Raw genomic sequence first — 22,274 nt, 5'->3', positions numbered from 1 at the left:
TACTTACTATGTACTAGGTACTGAATGGGAAAAGTAGACATACAAAAGAAAAAGCTAAAGAAGACATGGTGGTATTAGTGAGGTGGTGTTCACTGTTTAGTAAAAGAAACAGACAAATGAAATAATGTATAAAAATGTTCTTTATATTGTGTTACAGGAGTACAGAATGGAAGAGGCGTCAGGGAAACCTTCACAAGAGAATATTTTCTGAGCTGGATCTTAAAAAATAAACAGAACTTTACTAAGTAGAAAAGTAACAATCTCCATCAAAGAGGTAGCAGGTGTAAAGGCAAAGTCATGTTCGAAAGCATGACACATGCAGAGAACAGTGAATACTTATGGTATGAGGTCATTGAAAATATGGAAGTGCTGAGAAAACAAACTGGGATGAGGTATGGGGCCATATTATGAATCGCCTTTTAAGCTAGGCTGAAGAGCCTGTCCTTTATCCTTTACAGATAGGGATCCAGGAAAGGTTGAGAAGAGAAAAGGATAGTACAAAATACAGCTTATATAACAATGTACAAAATTTCGAGGATTAAATAAAATAGAGTTTGGAGGCAGAGCACTCTGAGGTCTTGGGTGTCCTGATAATAGCCTGGGTGAGAGACAGTAAGGGTGTCTGGCAGTACAAAAGAAGATAGAAGTGATTTTAGAGACACTTAACAAGTAAAGCCAAATACCGTTTGGTACTTGGTATCATTTGAATGTAGTAGATTAGGACCATTTGGGGTTTGTAGATTATTGAAAGGAAAGACTTAAGGATGACTTAACTCCCTTTGGATGTGGTACCATTTTGAAGGCACCGTATATTATTTGGATGTGGTAGATTGTGGAGAGAGAAGAGTTCACATACAAAATGGGAGTAAATTAATTTATTTAACTATTTATTTATTTTAATGAATTAATTTATTTGAAAGAGAGAGAGTACACATGCCAGAGAGAGAGCCCAATCGGGGGAGGGGGAGGGACAGAGGGAGAGGGAGAGGGAGAGGCAGACTCCCCACTGAGCAGGGAGCCCAATGCAGGGCTTCATCCTAGGACCCCGGGATCATGACCTGAGCCAAAAGCAGTTGCTTAACCAAATGAGCCACCCAGCTGCCCCCAAATAGAGTTAATTTTAAGTGTTTAAGACTTCGTGTATACTCCAGAACAAAATACGTGCCACTCTGTGCCCCCTTTTTCTTATCTATGACACTGACACTCTCTAGTTCCAAAATCAGCTCATATTCTATTTTTTTCCAGAAGATTTTATTTATTTATTTATTTATTTGACACAGAGAGAAAGTGAGAGAGAGAGAGAGCACAAGCAAGGGGAGCGGCAGGCAGAGGGAGAAGCAGGCTCCCTGCTGAGCTTAACCAACTGAGCCACCCAGGCACCCCAAAAATCAGCTCATATTTTAAACACAAACCTTATAGTTACTCAGTGGAATAGCCCTCTTCATCCTTGTGTGAATGTGGGTTAGAGATGCCTCTATTCATTTCAACCCAGCCTCCTCATTGCACACCTACTGTCAGACTCCCTCGATGTAAATTCTCCCCATCACATATTCTATCCTATTCTCTAAGTTCAGCAGTGCCAGGCTGCAGCAGTACCACCAGGAGTAATGGCAAAAATTGGAAAATTCCAGGAAAATAGAAACTTGTCTTCATCCCTTCTGGTTGCAGTAACAAAAAATACCATAGACTGAGTGGCTTCCCAGAAAAGATTTCTTTTGTATGGTTCTGGAGGCTGGCAAGTCTAAGATGAAGGCTCCAGAAGATGTGCTGTCTGATCAGAGCCTACTTCCAGGTGCATAGCCAACTGCCCCATCTCTGTAATTTCACACAAAAGAAGGGACAAGGAATTTCTATGGTGTCTCTTTAATAGGACATTAATCTCATTCACGAGGAGTCTGCTCCTATGACTTAATCGCCTCCCCAAACCCCCATCACACTGGAGGTTAAGATTTCAACGTATGAATTGAGCTACAAAAACATTCAGTCTATAGCAAAATCCCAGCTCCAAAGTGTTTAACATAGAACATCTCTGATGGGGGATGCATTAGTTTCCTACAGCTGCCATAACAAATTACCTCATACTTGGTGGCTTTTAATAGCAGACGTGAATTCGCTCACAGTTCCAAAGTCCAGAAGTCTGAAATCAAGGTGTTTGCGGGGCACTTCTCCCTTTGAAGCCTCCATGGGAGAATCCATTCCTTGCTTCTTTCAGCTTCTGGTTGCTCTTGGCGTATGGCCACAACACTGTATCACACTGCTTCATCTTCTGTCTCAAAACTCCCTCTGCCTCTCAGTTATAAGAATACACGTGATTGCATTTTGGGCCCACCCAGATCATCCATGATAAACTCCTCCAGATCTTAACTTAATCACACCTTTTGCCATGTAAGATAATATTGACAAGTTCTGGGGATTAGAATGTGAACTTATCTTTTTGGGAACCATCACTCAGAGAATTCTACTATAGAGAATGATCATTTGAATGTCCAGAACAGAACCATCAATGAACATCAACGAAGCTCTAGGCAGAATCTCCAGATACAATAACCTAAAGAGAGCTGCAGGACCAGCGTCTTGGGACTCCCAAAAGCTATCCAGCCTGCCACTTGAACCAACACTCACCCAATGGTAACTCCAGTACACAGGTGCTAGAAGCAGTAAAATATCTTCCAACATTCGGGAGACCTATTTTTTTTTTTTTTACTGGATAATTTCATTTTTCAAATACCTTTTCCATCTGGCTTGGCACTTTATAACATAAAGATGAATCATGGGCCTTTATGGCTCAAAAAAAGGAGTTCATTTCAGTGATAATAATTATCATTATTATTAAGATATTCATCTATTGGTCTGTTGTAGACACTTAACTTTTTAAAATTAATTTTGTTGTTAGAAAAAGCATTTAACCTCTGTGTTTCAGTTTCCTCAGCTACTAAGACCATGGAACTATGTATTTTGCTATGTTACAGAAAATACATGATGAAGTAGGAGAAAAAACATAATGGCTGAATATTACCCACAATTAATGGATGTCATATATAAAAATATATGTAAAGCATAATATTTTGACATAACCAGATACTAAAACAAAGAAATCCTCTCAAAAGTACCCAAAGAAAAAAGACAGCTCATCTTCAAGCAAACAGAAACACTGTTGCTATACTGCTCATTAGCAGGAATAGAGGAAGAAGACAATGAGTCTTCCCACCGCTGAGTGAAAATATGGAAACTGGAATTCTATGCCTGGCTAAACCACAATTCAGAATTTAAGCACACACATAAAAACAGATTTTTAGGTTTACAAAAATTACCACTCATACATACTTATATTTAAGAAATGATTGCAAGACATAATTCAGGAAGGTTAGAAATTTATGGTAATAAAGGAAGGAGTAGGATGCAAGAAGCAATGGTAAGCAAAGAAATTAGCCAGCATGAATAAATCTAATCAAGCATTAATTGTTCAAAAAAACTAACAATCACTACTAATGTAGGGATAAAAAATTAGGAGCAAATAAAATATGAAAAAGTGATAGCTAATGTACTTCTATGTGCTAGAAATTCTTTAAAGTACTGTATATTTATTAACTAGTTTAATTCTCATAACAAATCTATGGAACAGTTACTAATAATATCCTCACTTACAGATGGAGATACCATGCATCAAAACAGGATAAGCAACTTGTTTAAGAGTCACAGCTGACAAAGAGTAAACCCAGGATTTGAATCTAGGGAGTCTGGTACTGTCACAATGAATTAGTGAGAAAATTACAAAAAAATGTAGACAATAATAATATATAACATGGAGAAGAGTGATTGGTGTTGAAATTATTCAATTTTCTTCTCTCACTTTGGGAGAGATTAGAGACTCTGATTAAAGTTAGACTATATTAAGAAAAATAGACAAAACAAACCAGGTCTCTTATGTGTTACTGGCAGAAAGTGGGGTGGTACTATTCAGTAAATTTGAAGATACGCATACCCTATGACCCAACACTGTTGTTCCTAAGTATGTCTAAGAAACTCTTGCTCTACTTGCTCCATAAGCTCCAGGAGATATATACACCGTTATTCATGGAAATAGTATATGTAATAGAACAAAACTATGAACATTAAAAATATCTACTGAATGAAGAATAGTATTAAAATGTTGATATATTCAAATAATGCAATGTAATACTGCAATGAAAACAAATGAACTATGGCCACCCACAATAAAAAGGATAAGGACCAGTACAGTAATATTAAGTAAATAAGAAATACTGTGAGCCCATTACCATTTCATTGAATTTTAAAGCAATTAAAATTAAATAATTTCTTATATAGGTTAAATACACTTAGGATAAAACTATTGGGAAAAAATTAAGAGAAAGACAAAATTAAAATAGGAAACACAATAAAAGGAGGAACAGGTAAATAAATGAAAGCTATTGTCACTAATCTAGCTCTTCAGTTGTTTGGTAGATTCCTCTGTCTGAATGAATAAACCAACTGGGTTTATGCAAGTGCCAATGATGAGAATATGTCAATGACCAAGAATTATGATTTCCTGAACCCTTGAAACTATACTTATTTATTGGAAATGTAGAAGGAGAAGAAGCCATGAGTAGTTGGTCATTTCTGTGAGGAAGGATCCATAGAATAAGAGAAAAAGCAGTCAAAAATGAGACAATGTTGGAGCTGGGTATTAAATATTACATTTTCTTTTTATTCTTGCAAGTCATTCTAGTAGGCACTTGTGGGAAAAAAATTGGTTTCCTGGAATCAATTTCCAACCCTGCTACCAAATCACTCTGTGATCATGGAAATGAAAAGATAATTGTATTTCACAGCTATGCATGTCTTTCAGGAATGTATATTAATTCATAATCCTCATAGTGTAACTGTGAAATTACAGTATATTAATGGATCTTACCACTATTACTAAGCACCTAATAAATACTCAATAAAGCTCAGTCATTGTTATTATTACCATTAATATTGATGTCATTTGGTGTATTTAAGTATGAGAAAGTTACTATCTATAATCCATTGGTTCTTAAATATTATTCAGCATAAGAATTTCCTGAGGGTCTTAGCAAAATGCAGAATTACAAGATTTATCTGTGGTTATTCCTATTCTTGTGTTCTGAGGTAAGGTAGAGAAATCTGCAAGTGTAAAAACCTACCCAGACAATTCTCATACAGATCATCTTCCGTCAATACTTTGAAAAGCATTTAGGAGGACCCCAGAATATGCTACCTGATGACCTAGAAATTCTATGTAACCTGATATACTTACTAATCTACTGCATGCAAGCCAGGCCCCAGGCATTTTTAACCCATCACATTATGATCTGGACTGCTCTAAGAAAATATGGTTGAATTCAGCAATCCTTAGCTCCAAATTATCAAATTTAATCCTGAATCTCAGAAGGAAGTTTTGTTCAATTGGAGAAAGTTCTGAGGGATCTATACTAAATAAATCACTGGACAGTGATGACTCAGATACTTTTCCAGAAATTTCAAGACTAATACAGAAGATGAACATTTAAGCCAGCACTGCTTATCAATCATAAAAGATGTTATCATAGAGGTAATGTCAAAGATCAATTGGAACATCTCTAATTCTATCTTTTGAGAGTAAAGAAGATTTCACAGAGGTGGAAAATCTTGAACAAGATTCATAAGGTAAATGGGAACTTTAATCTCCTAAAGCAGAAGAAAAAGAAAAGCAAAACCAGGTCATATAGGACACCCAGTGCAATACCTCTGTGTAACAAAGATTCAAAAGTAAGATACTGGGTGTTGGGCCCACTTTAGAAACTCAATGCTAACTATCTACAAAACAAAAAGGCAACCTACTGAATGGGAGAAGATATTTGCAAATGATACATATAATAAAGGGTTAATATCCAAAATTTATAAAGAACTTACACAACTCAACACCAAAAAACCCCCAAATAATCCAATTTAAAAATGGGCAGAGGACCTGAATAGACATTTTTCCAAAGAAGGCATACATATGGTCAGCAGACACATGAAAAAGTGCTCAACATCACTAATCATCAAGGAAATGTGAATCAAAACCATAATCAGATATCACCTGACAGCAGTCAGAATGGCTATCATCAAAAAGAAAAAATTACAAGTGCTGGCAAGGATGTAGAGAAAAAGGAACCCTCGTGTGCCATTGGTAGGAATGTAAAGTGGTACAACCACTGTGGCAAACAGTATGAAGAGTCCTCACAAAAATTAAAAATAGAAATATCAGATGATTCAGTAATCTCACTACTTATAGTTACACAAAGAAAACAAAAACACTAATTTGAAAAAAAAAAAAAAGCACCCCTATGTTTATAGCAGTATTATTTATAATAGCCAAGACAGGAGGAAACCTAAGTGTCCATCAGATGAACAGATAAAGAAGATGTGGGTGTGTGTGTGTAATGGAATAATACCCACCCACAAAAAAGTGCAATCTTGCCATTTGCAACAACATGGATGGACTCGGAGAATACTACGCTAAGTGAAATAAGACAGACAAGGACAAATACCATATGATTTCACTTGTAGGTGGAGTCTAAAAAACAAAACAACAACAGAACAGAAACAGACGCATAAACACAGAGAATAAACTGGTGGCTGCCAGAGGGGAAGGGAGTGGAAGGGGGTGAAGAGGTTGAAGAGATACAAACTTTCACTTATAAAGTAAAGGAGTCACAAGGATAAAAAGTACAGCATAGAGAATATAGTCAATAATATCGGAATAACTTTGTATTATAGACAGATGGGAACTGTACTTACTGTGGTGAACTTTTTGTAACGTATCTAATAGTTGAATCACTATGCTGTACACCTGAAACTAATATACTATGTATGTCAACTATTCTTCATTAAAAATAAAAATTAAAAAAAGAAAGAAAGAAACCTCATTGCTTAACTAAGCCCTGTATCTAAGGTCACCACCCTGTTAGGGTGAAATTTGGGAATGCCTCTGGACAGGTGCCACTCCCCTAGTACTTAGCAGGGTTGGAGATAATTGTCTAATTTATTCAAAATATGTACAAAATAAATCAAAACTAATTTTTGTTTTGAGCTCACAAAAGAGTTTGTTATTTGTGCTAACTTGTTTTTCTCTCTTCTGAAATTAAATACATGAGTATTTTTAAGTGATTTTGGGGAACATTCATATCTTATTACCTCTAAATGAATTTAATATAATTTTTGATACTGCCAAAATCCAGGCAAGGATAAAATGCATCTCCAGACGCACTATCAAATTAATTCTGCCAATTTTTTCCTAATGTATAACAACCATATACCCCAGTGATTCTTTCATTCTTAAAGTGGTGAAATAGTCTAACAGGGCTCTGAGAAAGCTCTCCACAGAGCCAATGTCCACATACTGTCCTCTCCTTATGTCTCCTACTCTTCCACTGGTGACCTGTCTAAGGAAGCCATGTATACACTTTCATGGGCATGGCAGATGTTGGGGGACACCACACATACAAACTGTATTATTTTGCCCTTTCTTCCTTTTTCCTTGAAAGTTGTTTTTGATGGAAAAAGAAGAATATGCAAGAATAAACTGATTAGAATTTGGCTGTGAGTTTTTGCTCTAAGTTCATTGGGGTTTTTCTTCTTTTTTTTTTTTTATCATAATAAGTGTACTCTTCAATCCCCATCACCTATTTCACTCATCGCCCCACTCACCTCCCCTCTAGCAACCACCAGTTTGTTCTCTGTAGTAAAGGTTTTGTTTCTTACAAAGAGAATGTGGAACAAATGGTCAGTTATTGAAGCCACATAGAGGACTAGGCCATAGGGAGAAATAGAAAGCTGCTGGAAGGTGAGGAAGTTGAAAGAATCCTAAGTCCATCTCAGATGGCCACTTCCTTCTTAGTAAGTCAAAGACCTGGAGAACGGCATACAGGATACACTTGGTACTTAGAAATAGTCTAAGAATGCCAAGGCGATGCAAACCAGGGCTCCTTAGTTCAGCCTGAGTAAAAATGGTGGCCCTAAATTCTGTTTGCCATTAGAAGATCCATGTTCGTTTCTACCGTTCGTGTAATGATTCACAGTGTTCCCTTTCAACTCCCAAAGGTGTCCCAACACCCAGAGAGAGAAAGACAAGTACCGTGAATCTCACTTATATGTGGATTCTAAAAAGCTCAAACTCGCACAGAGATCGGATGAATGGCTGCCTGCTTGCCAGAGGTGGGGAATTAGGAGGTGGGGGAATTAGGTGAAAGTGGTCAAAAGGTACAAATTTCCAGTTATAAGGTGAGTGAGTTCAGGGAATGTAATACACAACATGATGACTATAGTTAACAATAATGTATTGTACATTTGAAAGTTGCCAAGAGACTAGATCTTAAAAGTTTTCACCACAAGAAGAAAATTATAATTATGTGAGGTAATGAATGTTAACTAACCTTGAGGTAATCATTTTGCAATATATACATAAATCAAATCATTATGTTGTACACCTTAAACTTACATGATATTATATATCAATTAATCTGGGGGAAAAAGAGTTTTGACTCAGTCCTCACTTCTTATATGCCACAATTCATCAAGTTGGGACTACTATTATTCTCATTTCACACATGACAAAACTAAGGCACTGAGAGGTGGAGTGACTTGCCCAGGGTCATAAATTTAACAAAAGGAGGAGCCTGGATTTAATCCTAGTAGTTGAGCTCCAAAGCCCAGACTTCTCCATACAAGTCAAACCACCCCTCAACTATGAGATGGGTACAAAGCAGTACCTTTCAAACAGGAGAAACTTATTATTTTCCCCATTTTACAAACGGGAACTCTGAGTAAGAGAGAAGAACTTCAATAGCTTTTCTGAGGTCATAAACTCAGGCAGTCTGGATTCAAAATCTGTATTTCTAACCTCCATTTTGTACACTTTCCTGAAACACTTTGAAACTTAGATATCCAAGAGAAGACTGGAATTTTCAGGAGGTTGCACACACAGATATCAGATGATTCTTTTTCACACTCATGGTGAGTATTAAAACATCACAATAGAAATCTCATCCTTCTATAAAAGAGCACACATAGTCTTGCATTTTTCAGTTATGTTTCAGATGGTTCAATGAGAAAAATTTGATGCTCAGTGTTACAAGATGTTACATTTGGATCTTAGGCAAGTATTTCTTTCTTTCCTTTCTCCCTCCCTCACCCCTCCCCTTCCTTTCTTCCTTCCTTCCTCCTTCCTTCCTTTTTTTTTTTTTTTTTTTTGGCACCTTTGTCTTTCATTTGTGAAAAGAGAAGCAAAGCTAGGGCAATGCCAGTCACAGTAGGAGAGCCTCAGTAGGACAGCCTCAAAGTCTGAGTATTCTGTGGGTTTTGTCTCTAAGAATCTTACATTTGTCCATTAATTTATCAGTACCTCAACCCAGGAACCTGGGAGCAATAGCAAGAAGGGTTAATACCTTCTCTCCACTGTAACTGGCCTCTAATAAGCACACTCTTTTACAGTCACATCTGGAAGCTGCTGTATGCAGAACACAGCAGTGGCCATCAATTGTGACATTTGATCTATCAAATTTACAAACTAGAAACTCAAAATATTCACACATTCCTCCAGACATTTCTTCGCCCACCATCGCATCTTCTGCATGTTGTGAGACTAGTCATATTCTGCCAATTAGGCTAAGGAAGTTTAACCCAAACAGCTGTTTAACGTCTTATCTGTAATGCTCACTCATTATTCCCTGGAGGGAAGAAGAACAACAAACCAATTGCAGTGTGTATAAAGAAATAAGGAGGGAGGCTGCAGGAACGTGTAGAAACACATGCCTATACACACACCATACACTGTAACACTGCAAGTCATCTGAAATATACAAATGTGCCATATCCTATTACATTTGAAGACAATTAAATGAATAATTTAATTTGTGTTACAGAGGTATTTATGTGAAAGCCCAAATCAAAATATTTATGTTATTTAATGCTGACATTGGAACTAAAAAAAAAAAAAAAAAAAAGTTCAGCATGTAATCCCTTCTCAAATGTTCAAGTGATTACAGGTTTCAGACTAGGAATGCTGTGCCCACCCAACTCCACGCCCTCTCCCCAAAACAACTCTGTGAGGCAGATTCTTCCTCTTATTTTTTTTAAATTAGCAGTTTGCTTTTGATTTTAAACACATCTTCCTGTCACTTGTAGCGCTCGCCAGAAATGAGAGTATCAATTTAATTTTACAAGAAACAACTCAACTTATAACTAGGAAAACAAACCAATCAAGAGAAAGCAGTGGAGACCACGAAACACAAAAGAAAATCAAAGGTTTCTCTCTGCTTTAGATCTATTTCCCATTATAGTTTAATCATTATCCTTATTTTTTTAATTTGTTAAATATAAAAATTACCAGATTAAAGGTGGAATATGCTCTTTATTACAAAAGAAAGAAAGAAAAAAGAAGGAAAAGAAAAAAACCTGATTTAGTTAAGCTCCTAAGTATTTAAACATTTGAATGAATCCAACTTCCTAATATATACAATCCTATATTTTTACTCCCTCCTCCTTTGTCTCTTTTTTTTCCCATTGCTGGTTTAGCAATCTTATTTCTTCCTCCCATAACCTATAATAGTAATTAACCTACACACTGACGCACAAACATATAGCCCAGAAATGCTTTGCCAGTGATTTCGACAGTACAATCTACATCTCTAGTTCCCATTAGGCACTCCTCACACCTCAAGCTCCTTGGCGTGCAATATCTTTGTGGGGAAGTAACTGCAATGAGGAGGTCCAATGTCAGGTTTGCTCAGAGTATGCATATTTCACAAAAGGAAAGCTAAAAATTTTTAAAGAAGAGGGAGGGGAGGACGAAGAAGAGTTTAGGGAGGGTAACTACATGTGTTGTAACTCTCTTTATAATATGAACTATCTTTGCTATTCAATCAGAGCAAGCATATTAAAAATTAAACACCCCAAATTATACCTTGACAATGATTTAGTACAAAAGACTTGGAAAATATAATTGGATTCAACTTTACCACTTGCTGGTTATGTGAACATGGAAAAATACTTAATCTCTCTGAGTCTTAGTGTATAATCGGTAAAAGGGGAATAAATACAATCTGTGTCACTGAGATGTTATTTAACCAATGAAAATTGAATGAGACAATGAGTATGAAAGGCTCTGTAGACTCTGATATTCTAAAGATATCTGATTGTGGCCATTGCTATGTATGTTCTTGAAACATACACAATAGAGCTCCAACACTATTAATATGCTGTCTTTACTGAAACAAGCAATTTCTCCTCACACAAGGCATTAGCACCTCAGTAGTTTTTTGCTGATTCCTCCAGATGACCTGTCTTCAGTCTCCCAATTTCACTCTGTTTTTCTTTCACTCACAGTGGAAGGAGCTATTTATGTCCTTCAGAAGTCTAGCCATTTGGATGGAAAGGGCTGGCTTCCTGCTAGTGTCACCAGAAATACAGAAAGATTTCACCAGAAAGATCCCCTTGGGAAACCAGATTTCCATCTCTGGTGCACTCAGGTTAATGCAAATGGAAGCCAGTAAACCTGTGCCCTTCTAAACCCAGCAAGAGGACCCCAGCAGTTCAAGAACACACTTTGTGGCTGCCCAGAGCAATAGTTTTGCTTACCTACCCCACTAAGAAATAGAACATCCTGTACTTTTCTTTTTTGTGGTACTTACCTATCTTACAATGGGCATTTCCTTTTCTCAAAAATATTAACTTTCTTTCAATAAGGCAAATACATAAAAGTGCGAGGAATACGTTTTTAAAAAATACTTTTTAAAATACAGTATCTTCAAACTGCTCAGTGTCTAAGCAGAAAAATAAATAATAAAAATCATTACAATAAAATGGAATGATAGATATATGCACAAGGTAGAATGATAGCACTGCATTATTATTGCTGCTGTTTTGTTTGTTTTGCTTTCGACATAAGGAGGGTAGTCAGAAATCTCAATGAAAGTGATATTTAAACTTCAACTTGAAATGTGAATAAGGGATTCTCTGTGTTGAGTAAAGAATTTCAAGAAAATGTCAATCATGCTTCCAATCAAGTCTCCAAATTGAAGAACACAAGAGTCTGGGTTAAAAGCACCCACTTAGAACTTCCACACCACAGATAAAAAGAGTTCATATCAAGACAAATCATCACAATGTCTCAGGAAATCAGCAACAATGATAAGACACTCATATATCAAGAGAGAAAGAAATAGGTCACATACAAAGGAATAGAAATAAAAATGACATGCAACTTTTAAAATGTTTTAGGAATCTAAAACACTATTATTTGAAGGAAAATTATTTCCAACTTGGTATTCTATACCTAGCCACAATAGCAATCAAATGTGATGAAAGAATTAAGGTATTTCAGATATATTAGATGTGAAAAAGGTGAGCCATCTTGTACCATTTCCTGGAAAACAAGTGCAAAACCACTTCACTGACTAAAGAAAAATAAGCCAAGAGAGATGAAGGTGTAGGATCAAGAAGCAGGGGGATTCAATGACACAGGAGAGAGGGAATCCCAATGATGATAATAAAGGTATACAGCAAGGAGATGTAGATGCATGGTAGGCCTGGAGAACAATCAGTACATGTTGGAAAAGGAGTCAGAAAGTTCCAAAGGTGATGTCTCTTAGGAAAAAGAAATGAGGTGGGGAGATATATTGGGATGGCTGAACATACTGAAAAGAGACTGAGATTTCTAACAAAGTGCTTGTGGTTGAACTTATGATGAGTATTCAAAATATTACACACATATCAGGTAACAACAGACATTGGCAAGGATGCAGACAAAGGTACAAAAGTACAAATTTTCCATTATCAGATAAATAAGTTCTCAGGATGTAATGTACAGCATGGTGCTATAGTTAACAATACCATATTGTATATTTGAAAATTGCTGAGAGTAGACCTTAAAAGTTCTCATTATAGGAAAAAGAAGATACAACTATGGGAGGTGACAAATGTTAACTAAACTTATTGTGGCAGACATTTCAAATTATGTATATATATTGAATCATCAACCTTTAATACAATGTTATATGTTAATTATATCTCAATACAACTGGGAGAAAAAAGAACAAACCAATAGAAATTTTGGCAAAAGATGTAAAGAGAAAATTCACAAAATAAGAAAGCAAGTGTTTGAGAAAATATAAAAATATAAAAAAAGATATTCAACTCATCATTAATACCATTTGATTAATACAAAAAACAATATCATTTTAGATCATACAATTAGCTAAACAACAACAAAAAAGATGGACAACCTGGAACTTATGAAGGAACGGTCAATAGGCATTCTCAGACAGTTGCAAAAAGTGTAAATTGCTACAATCTTTATGAAAGATGAACAAAAATATTTAAGCCAAGAGATTATTTGCAGAGTGGATTCCTCTGTTTACCCTCCATTTCTGCCCTTCCATATGCATTTTGCACATGGTTTTGGCACAGCAATGCAGCAAACCTATCTCAACTTCCTAAGATCTTTCACCAAGCTCCCTTTGGCTAACTGGTCCACCTTCTATTGTTCGAGATCCAAATTTTCTGGATAGCAGTTGATCAGCATTATCTGGGAGATAGACATTCCTGGGTTGAACCCCTCATATGCAGAGGAAGGAGGATACCTGAGACAAACCTGATACACACTCCTTCACCCTGGCCTGTGGGTTGGAAGAATTTACCTACAAGGACAGCTGAGGACAGGTGGTTGCCTCAAATACCACTTGGAGATTGTGTATTGCACAATGTGTCATGGTTATAAGAACAGACTCTGAAGCCAAAGATTTCTACGACTCACTAGCTGGGTGACTTCTCTGGCCTGTTTCTTCAACTGTAAAGTGGGGATAATAATTACATGACAGTGTTGTTGAGAGAACAACTCGCATAAAATACGGGCTTCCTGTCATTTTTACTATAAATAACCTAAGAGAAAAAGTATTGTGGTCTGAAATATGGTCTAGGAAATGGAGAAGGGAGAGCGTGCAGAAAAGAAAGCTTAGACGGGGATTTGGCCCTCCTTGTTTGCCTTTATTTCAAGTGTAGTTTTAAAGCATTCAGACAAAAAGAGGAGCCTTTTAGGTTGTTTCCTAATATTTACATGTACATTTAAACTATTCGCAAGGGAGCATGCATCTCAAGTGAGAACTTAAACACGTGGCAATTCCTTCAGGAATTGAAATTTTGCATGTCTATATTCTCAGTAACCAAATGTGATCTCTCTTGAAATATTTTAGAGTCTTCAAAACCTTCAGTAGAACTTTCATCATGTTGCTTTGTGATGTTCAAACTACATGTTCATGTTGTTTCTTAAATCCATAATAAGCCCTAAATCTTGCTCAGCCTTCAGGAAATGGTTAGCTACAATGACACTTTTAGCAGTTTCCCCTACTTCAGGGACAAGAAGGCAGAGTTTGATCCCAAATGAATAACAATATAATACAAACTTTATGGACTTCATCTCCATGGATTCTCCCACTATCAGATCCTTCCAGTATTCCATTCGTTTTCAAAGTTAGAACTGTCTCCAATTCACCTTCAGTTCCTGGCACTCTTGACTGGTTTCTTCTGACTCCAGTGTTCCCTAACTTTCCCAGTCAAAACAGTAAGACCTTGTCCAGCTGTGCTCAAAATTCATTCCCCAAAACCTGTCAAAGGCCTCCCCCTCAAAGCCTCAGGCATCGAGGTGTTTCTCTTTTGTGGGCATACCAACTTAAAGGATAAAAGGCATCATAGAAGATTATCTTAGAGTAAGGGTTTTTAAACTATGTGGACAGTTTAAAATTGTGTTAAGATTGTGGAAACCTTTTACCATTTGGCTTCAGGACGAGAAGTGCCAACTCTCATTGAAAGAAATCTGCAATAACATTAATCAAAAAAAACTGATCACTCAATATTCTTTATAGCTCACTGGAAGGATAGTATGTTGGTTCAGACTATTTACTGATTGGTTGATTGTCTCAAGTTAGAGAAACCTACTCCAGCCAATATGAGAAAGCCAGCCTACAAGGATGTTATATACAAGGGCAGAGAAACTGGCAGGTCTCTGGAATGAACAGGATTCTTTTAACCTCTCCTTCTTTCTGCCAGTTTATTTTATTCTCTTTCTCACACTTGCTATCTCTCCTTTTCCCAGCCACCCCACCTTCCCAACTAGTTGTCACTTTCGTAGAAACCGGAAAATGTAGCCACCAATACTAAATACCCAGAGAAAGGATCCAATCATACCCCTATCCCCTATCTTGTGCCAAAGAGAAAAGAGCTCCTAGATAGGCAACCATGGTCAGAGACAAGGTTTATGTGGTCTAAGCACTGACACTTAGGGCAACCCCTTTAGGTAAGTTAGGCAACCAACAGGAAGGCCACACTACTTTTTTTTAAAAGAGCTAATAACCAGGGTGCCTGGGTGGGTCAGTCAGTTAAGCGTCCAACTCTTCATTTTGGCTCAAGTCATTATCTCAGGGTTGTGAAAGCGAGCCCCCCATCAGGCTCCTTATTCAGTGGAGAGTCTGCTTGAGATTCTCTCTCTCTCTCTCTCTCTCTCTCTTTCCCCCTCTGCCCCTCCCCCTACTCATGAGCTCTCTCAAACAAATACATATTTTTTAAAAAAGAGCTCATAGGAGTGCCTGGGTAGCTCAGTCAGTTAAGTGTCTGCTTTTGGGTCAGGTCATGATCCCAGGGTCCTGGGATCAAGTCCCACGTTGGGCTCCCTGCTCCGCAGGGAGTCTGCTTCTCCCTCCACCCTTCCTCCCTGCTCATAGTCTCTCTCTCTCAAATAAATAAATACAATCTTTTTTTTTTTTTTAAAGATTGTATTTATTTATTTGACAGAGAGAGACAGCCAGCGAGAGAGGGAACACAAGCATGGGGAGTGGGAGAGGAAGAAGCAGACTCCTAGCCAAGGAGCCTGATGTGGGGCTCGATCCCAGAGCACCGGGATCACGCCCTGAGCCGAAGGCAGACGCTTAACAACTGCGCCACCCAGGCGCCCCTCAAATAAATAAATAAAATCTTAAAAAAAAAAAAAAAAAAGAGCTCATAACCACTGGGGAAAATGTTTACCATCTGCAATGTACAGCTATTGGGTTGGCTGCCCTTGTCTAATGATCAATAGAGGAAAAAAATCAGTCAACTTCTTCATTAAAGAAAACTTTTTTTGTGTTTAGAAAGAAAAAAAAATCCCAAAATATAAAATACTTCCTACGTTGACTTTTAAATTGTTACAGAAACAATAAACCTTTACTAAATAAATAAAAAGAAAAAAAAGAAAGATTTCTAAATGCCAGGTTAAAATGGCAGACTGAAACATGTATTGGAAAATAAATTCTCAAAATTCATTTAACTGATGATAAAGGCATATAATAGAGGATGAATCCAAAACCACTGTAAGATTTGGAGTGGAGAGGCTATCCACAGGCCAAATATTTTGATGGCTTTTTGCACAATAAAAAGCAGCAGATTACACAGGCAGATAAACTATGCAAGACAAATGAAGCCACACATTAGAAAGTGAAGAGGAACACGTGTCAGCAATTGTAGCAACTATTCTTTCTAGAGAAACAGAAAAGCCTGCAGCTAAGAATTGGCAGGCCTAGGGAGTAAGAAAGTACTATAGAGAAGAAATCAAAGAAAATAATTTAAAACACTGTCCCCATTACTGCAACTTGGCTCCTCCAAAGAGGCCCCCATTCCTATGTGAATAGTGAATGACAGGTCTTGAATGTTCAGTAAGCATAAGCCGGAGAACTGTTTTCTAAAGAAATTGAATCAATAGCCTGGGAACAGAAAATGTCGCATGTGTGGAATTTTGTGCCCAGATTAAAGTTGTCCTTCTCTTAGGGATCCTGCCATCTATATATTTTAAAATAAAATCTGCTCATTGCCAATAACACCACACACACACAGTGCCCTCCTAGATAAGGAAAATATTTAATGTTTTGATAAAGAAACAACTCTATACAGTGGCACAAAAATATTATTCAAACAGTTCCGGTCAATCAACATTGTGTTTCATTCATAAAGATGAATGTAAACCCAATTATCATGAGACAATTAGGGGAATCATCAATACAAAGAAAAACATCAAAAAGAACAAGTCAAATAACTAATCCTGGAGAAAACACAGATAATAAAAAAGATGTTGGAAAAGGTTCTGAAACAAAATATAAAAGGATGCACACTAAATGTGGGAGGCTGTCAGTATTAGATAAGTTTGAGCCCACATGGAACTGTCTACTGCATCCGAGAGTGAAATCACATGTGGACGTTTGGGATGTGACTCGGTGCACCGTTGGTGTCTGCTCCACTCTTTGCTCCACTTTTTCCTTTATTGATATGGTAACACATCCGTGTAACAAAAACAGAATGCCATGGAAAAGAAATAGAAAATATCTCTAAATGAATTCTTAGAAATTAAAAATATTATTAGTGAACTTGGAACTTCAATAGAAAGGCTGGCTGACAAAGTTAAACAAACCTTCTAGAATATACAGCAAAAAGACAAAGATATGGAAAACACAAGATATCCAATTCCCAATGAAATTCTATCCATTTGTATGTATACCTAGATACATAATGATTAAATTCTAAAACAGCTGAGATGAAGATAAAACCTCAAAAGTTTCCAGAAAGAAAAATAAGATATCCTACCAAATAATGAGTTTTAGTGTAGCAGATGTTTCTGGTGCCCCCGGTCCCCATCCCATCCTCTTGGCCTGGTCTGATTTCAGCTGCACTTGCAGAAGATACTCCAGGTGAACTGGGACTCACCTCACAGAGACACCATCCCACCTCATGCACACACTATGTACCTTTTCTCTTTCTGTCTCTAAGCTTTCTCCAACCTGACAGGACCTCACTGTTCCCATGCACAAGCATATTCCAGACTGCAAGGTAGTTAAGCCACCCAGGAGAACCTTACTAGCAGAGGAGCTAGTAAACAAAGATCCAGATCCCTGTCTATCCAGTGGATAAATTCTGGGTGGCATTATATGTGCTTCTCAAAAGGTCCCAGCAGACCCAAGCTCCTCTAAACCACATCAGTGACCTCCTTAATGCACATTAAGGTTATCTTTTCATCCTTCCTCACCTCACTACTCTTCTCTCTCAACCCTGTTTTGTATCTGTCTCCTTTGCTCAGACTTTAGTTTGGGGAAACTCAAACTAAAATATGCCTGGTGGCGATGATGAATGAATAGTTGCAGCAACCACAGCCTGACAAGAGCAAGGTGACCTTTCCTGCCGAGAACTAAAATCTAAACTCTTATGGCATAGGTTTTGATAATAGGCAATAAGCAGAAGCTAGAGGGGTCTGCAGGAGACTGTTAGCGTATCTTGAAAGGACTTCAAGCAGGCTATTGATGAGGGCTTGCAGACAGTGAAGAAAATGTTATTGGATGCTAAAGAAAAGAGGCATCTGTTATGTAGTGGCAGAAAACTTGGCAACACTGTCACCTACGGTAATAAGGAAACTAGAAAGAGTGCCTAGTGAATTGTGGATGCATGGAGATATGTGAAGGTAAAATTTCCAGCCTCCACTGGCTTCTTTTAGCAGCCTAAAATAAAACATAAGAAAAAAAGAAAATAAAGAAGAAACTCTTTAGTTAGTTTTTGGTTTTGCTTTTTTAGCAGAATTTGAACAAACCACAAAGGGTCAAGCCTTCTGGGATCAAAAATGACTGTTTTTTTCATCTTCAGTCTCTCCAGAGAAAGATTCTTAGAGTATGAATTTCTTCAAAACAAAGATCGAACCACAAAAGATGTAAGTTCCTTGAAAATCTCAGAGACAACTAAGGCAGGAGCTCAAAGACAATTTCAGATAGACAAAAGGCCTTGTAGACATACAGGCTTCTCTGTTAGACATAAAGGCTTCTAATAATTTTAAGAACATCATCCCACAGGGGACCAGAGGTAGAGAAAGACCTTCCCCAAAAGGTTTATGGGTGTGGCTATTGTCTAAAACAAGGTTTCTCAACATTGGCACTATGGACATCTAGGGCCAAATAAGTCTTCGATGTGAGGTGGATGTGGGAAGGTTGTTGTGTTGTCCTGTGCACTGTCGGATGTTTAGCAGCACCCTTCGACTTTACCCATTAGATGCCCATAGTATCCCCCCTTGCGTTCTTGACAATCAAAATGGTTTCCAGACCACGTCACCAAGGAGGAAGGGATCAGCTGCATTTCAGAACCACTGGTCTAAAGTAGTAGATTATAATTTGATACACAGGAAGTTCACAAAGATTTTTAAAGTATGATATCAGGTTGGACTGAAAAGAGAGAGAAACAAGACAAAATAAAATGAAAATCTGTCTTTGGACATCTAAACAGGAAGCAACCTAAGAAAGCTACTTAGTTGCAAACACAGGTTATTTCTATAAAAAGGATAATCTTCCTATCAAGAGTGGGGTCTATCCTCACCCCCCACCTTAAATCTGGGCAGGCTCTGTGATTGCTTTGGCTAATAAAAGATAGTACAAGTTATACTATGCCAGGTTCCAGGTCATAGCTTTACGAACTGGAAGCTTCAACTGCCAGTCTCTTGGAATACTTATTTTTGGAATTCAGTTGCCAAATATGAGAGGCCTAAGACATTTGGGAAGGCAATATGTAGGTGTTCCAGTGTAAAGCCTCAGCTAAACACTTAAGACAACAGTCAGCAACTGCTAGCCATATGCGTGGACCATCTTGGACATTCTGGTCATTTGAGCCTTCTGATGACTCCAGAAGCAGCCTCTATTTGATTGAAACCATAGGAGGAATCCCAAGCAAGAAATATCCAGGTTGAGCTTGGTCAACACAGAGAACCACAAGAAATAATAACACACTGTTATTTACGCCACTAAATTTTGCATTGGCTTGTTATCCAGCAGGAGATCATGCGTAATCTGGGAAGAACTTCTGGGTAATCTCACTGACTTTTCAGAGATTAAGTTTTTGGTTGTATCACTAGGCAAACAATTTAGACCAGGTGAAATGCTGGCCAAAGATGACAAAAATCTAGAGAAAGTGCTAGAGGAGAGAGCTAATAAATATACATCATGGTCTTGGAAGAGCTGTGACAGCACTGGAAACTAAAGTTTGTTTCACTAAGACTCCTAGATTACAGCTAGGCATCACCCTGCAGTATCAGACACAGAATGGACTTAAATATGGGACATAAGGAGATCTATGTGGTGCAAAGAGTAGATCAGACACCTATGGTGCACTGAGTCACATCCCATCAATCCACATATGATTTCACTCCCAGGTGCAGCAGACCATTCCATGTGGGCTCAAGTTAATCTAATGCTGACAGCCTTCCACATCAAGTGTGCATCCTTTTGTATTTTGCCTCAGAACCTTCTCCAACACTGTAAGAACTTGGAACTGCTGACACAACAGATGGCAGTGGTAAGGGGAGATTTAATGCACTTAGAGAGAAACCAACAACCAATGACAAGTGGTAGCCTGCATATTAATGCTCCAGCCTTCTGTACTGCAAGTGGAAAAATCTAGGCAGTATTATGGACCCTTTTCAGAAGATGCTAAAGTAATTGAGCCCTGCTGCCCACAGCAGCTACTTTGAGAAAGTACCCTTACATTGAATTTTATTCTTTACCAATCTCATTCTTCCCATTCTCTCACTTCTGATTCTTCGGATTTACTAAGATAAACTACCTCTACCCAGGTCTCTGTCTTAGGTTCTGCTTTCATGAGGAACTTGAAATAAGACCACCAGATTGATAAGAACCTTATTATCAACACAGGTATATACAAGAAACCTGAAATCTAGATTTCTATACCCGGCCCAATTATTATCAAGCATGAAAGCAAATATATTTTCAAACATGTAAAGATATGTAATTTGGTACACATTTTCTGGAAAAAATTAAAGATGGAGGTAGGAATCTGAAAAAAAGATTCTGGGAAGACTTGAATCCAGCAAACAATAGAACTAACTCAGGATTGTGTAAGTAAAGAAATTCTGGGTGGAAAATTGGCTTTTTCCCATGTCTAGTTCTATCAGTATTAACACATGTTAATACCACCACAATGAGGATACAAAACAGTTTCCTCAATTCACAAATCCCCATCATGCTGCCCCTCTGTAGCACTATTTCCCTGCCCCTGACCTCTGGCAACCACTATTCTTCACATCATTGCTATAGTTTTGTCTTTTCCAGGACGGCATATAAATGGAATCACATGGTGTATAACTTTTTCAAATAGGCTTCTTTAACATAGCATAATGCCTTCAAGATCTATCTGTGTTGACATGAAAATCAATATTTCATTTCTTTCCATTGCTGAGGAGTATTCCACTATATGAATGCACCATAACTTGTTCTGTCTATTCACCCACTGAAGGACTTTGAGTTATTTCTAGGTTTCGGCAATTACGAAAAGAGCTGCTATACATATTTGTAGACAGGTTTCCGTGCAAAAGTTTGTTTTCATTTCTCAAAGAGTGGAATTGCTGGATCACATAATAAGTGTGTATGTAACTTACAGGAAACTGTAAGCTTCCTATAAGGAAGTAGCCGTGTCATTTTGAGTTTTGAGTGATCTTTATATATTCCAGATTTAAGTCCTTTGTCAGATATGTGATGTGCAAGTATATTCTCTCAGTTTGGAGCTTGTCTTTCATTATTGCTTGATTTTAAACAAACAGTAGAATGTAAAAATATGAATCCATTTGACCTGTCTCATGTAACATTCCCATTCTTCTAAAAATGACATAGAATTACATGCTTTCTCTGAGGATATATTCACAATATTTAGTCCTGTAGTAGATTGTAAGTATATAATCATAAAATTATAGCAACTCTTTATTCATTTGCCATTTTTAAAATCCAGCCCATAAGGAAAGCATGTTAAATTTGTTTATAATTGAATTCCATTAATTACTTGATAGAATGTAAACCTTACAAACTGAATAATCTATAAGGAATGATATGGTATACATAATGAATATTGTGGGTTATGAGGAGTAGATAGACAGTGGTAAGGGAACTCTGATTTTATCCTACTTCATAATAGTCTATTTTGATTTAGTAGACAGAATAATTAAAAACAATAACGTAAGTAGCGAAACTCAGGAGGCAAAGAGATAAATATTGGTAGATGAGCTAATTCCTCATTCAAAAGAAAATGTGAACATAATATGTAGTCACAAGATTGTCTCAATAAAAAAAAGTAACTGACTTTTTTACATGTCCAATGCTATTTTAAACTGTTCAAACTTCTATAAGCATATGTTAAATAAATAAGTATATGCACATATATTTATAGTAAAATAC

The 22,274-nt window shown here is 37.2% G+C and overlaps 1 long non-coding RNA gene across 1 annotated transcript in view; it reads right to left on the bottom strand.

Annotated features, from left to right (window-relative positions):
- The window catches only part of LOC123784091 (uncharacterized), a 784,838-nt gene that overhangs the window by 238,026 nt on the left and 524,538 nt on the right, over positions 1-22,274 (bottom strand). The gene's annotated exons all lie outside the window — the stretch shown is intronic.

The sequence above is a fragment of the Ursus americanus genome, chromosome 4, assembly GCF_024610735.1.
Source record: "Ursus americanus isolate L20-20 chromosome 4, mUrsAme1.1.p, whole genome shotgun sequence".
NCBI lineage: Eukaryota > Metazoa > Chordata > Mammalia > Carnivora > Ursidae > Ursus > Ursus americanus.
The sequence above is the reverse complement of the archived record's forward strand: the minus strand, read 5'-3'. Positions and strand labels throughout refer to the sequence as shown.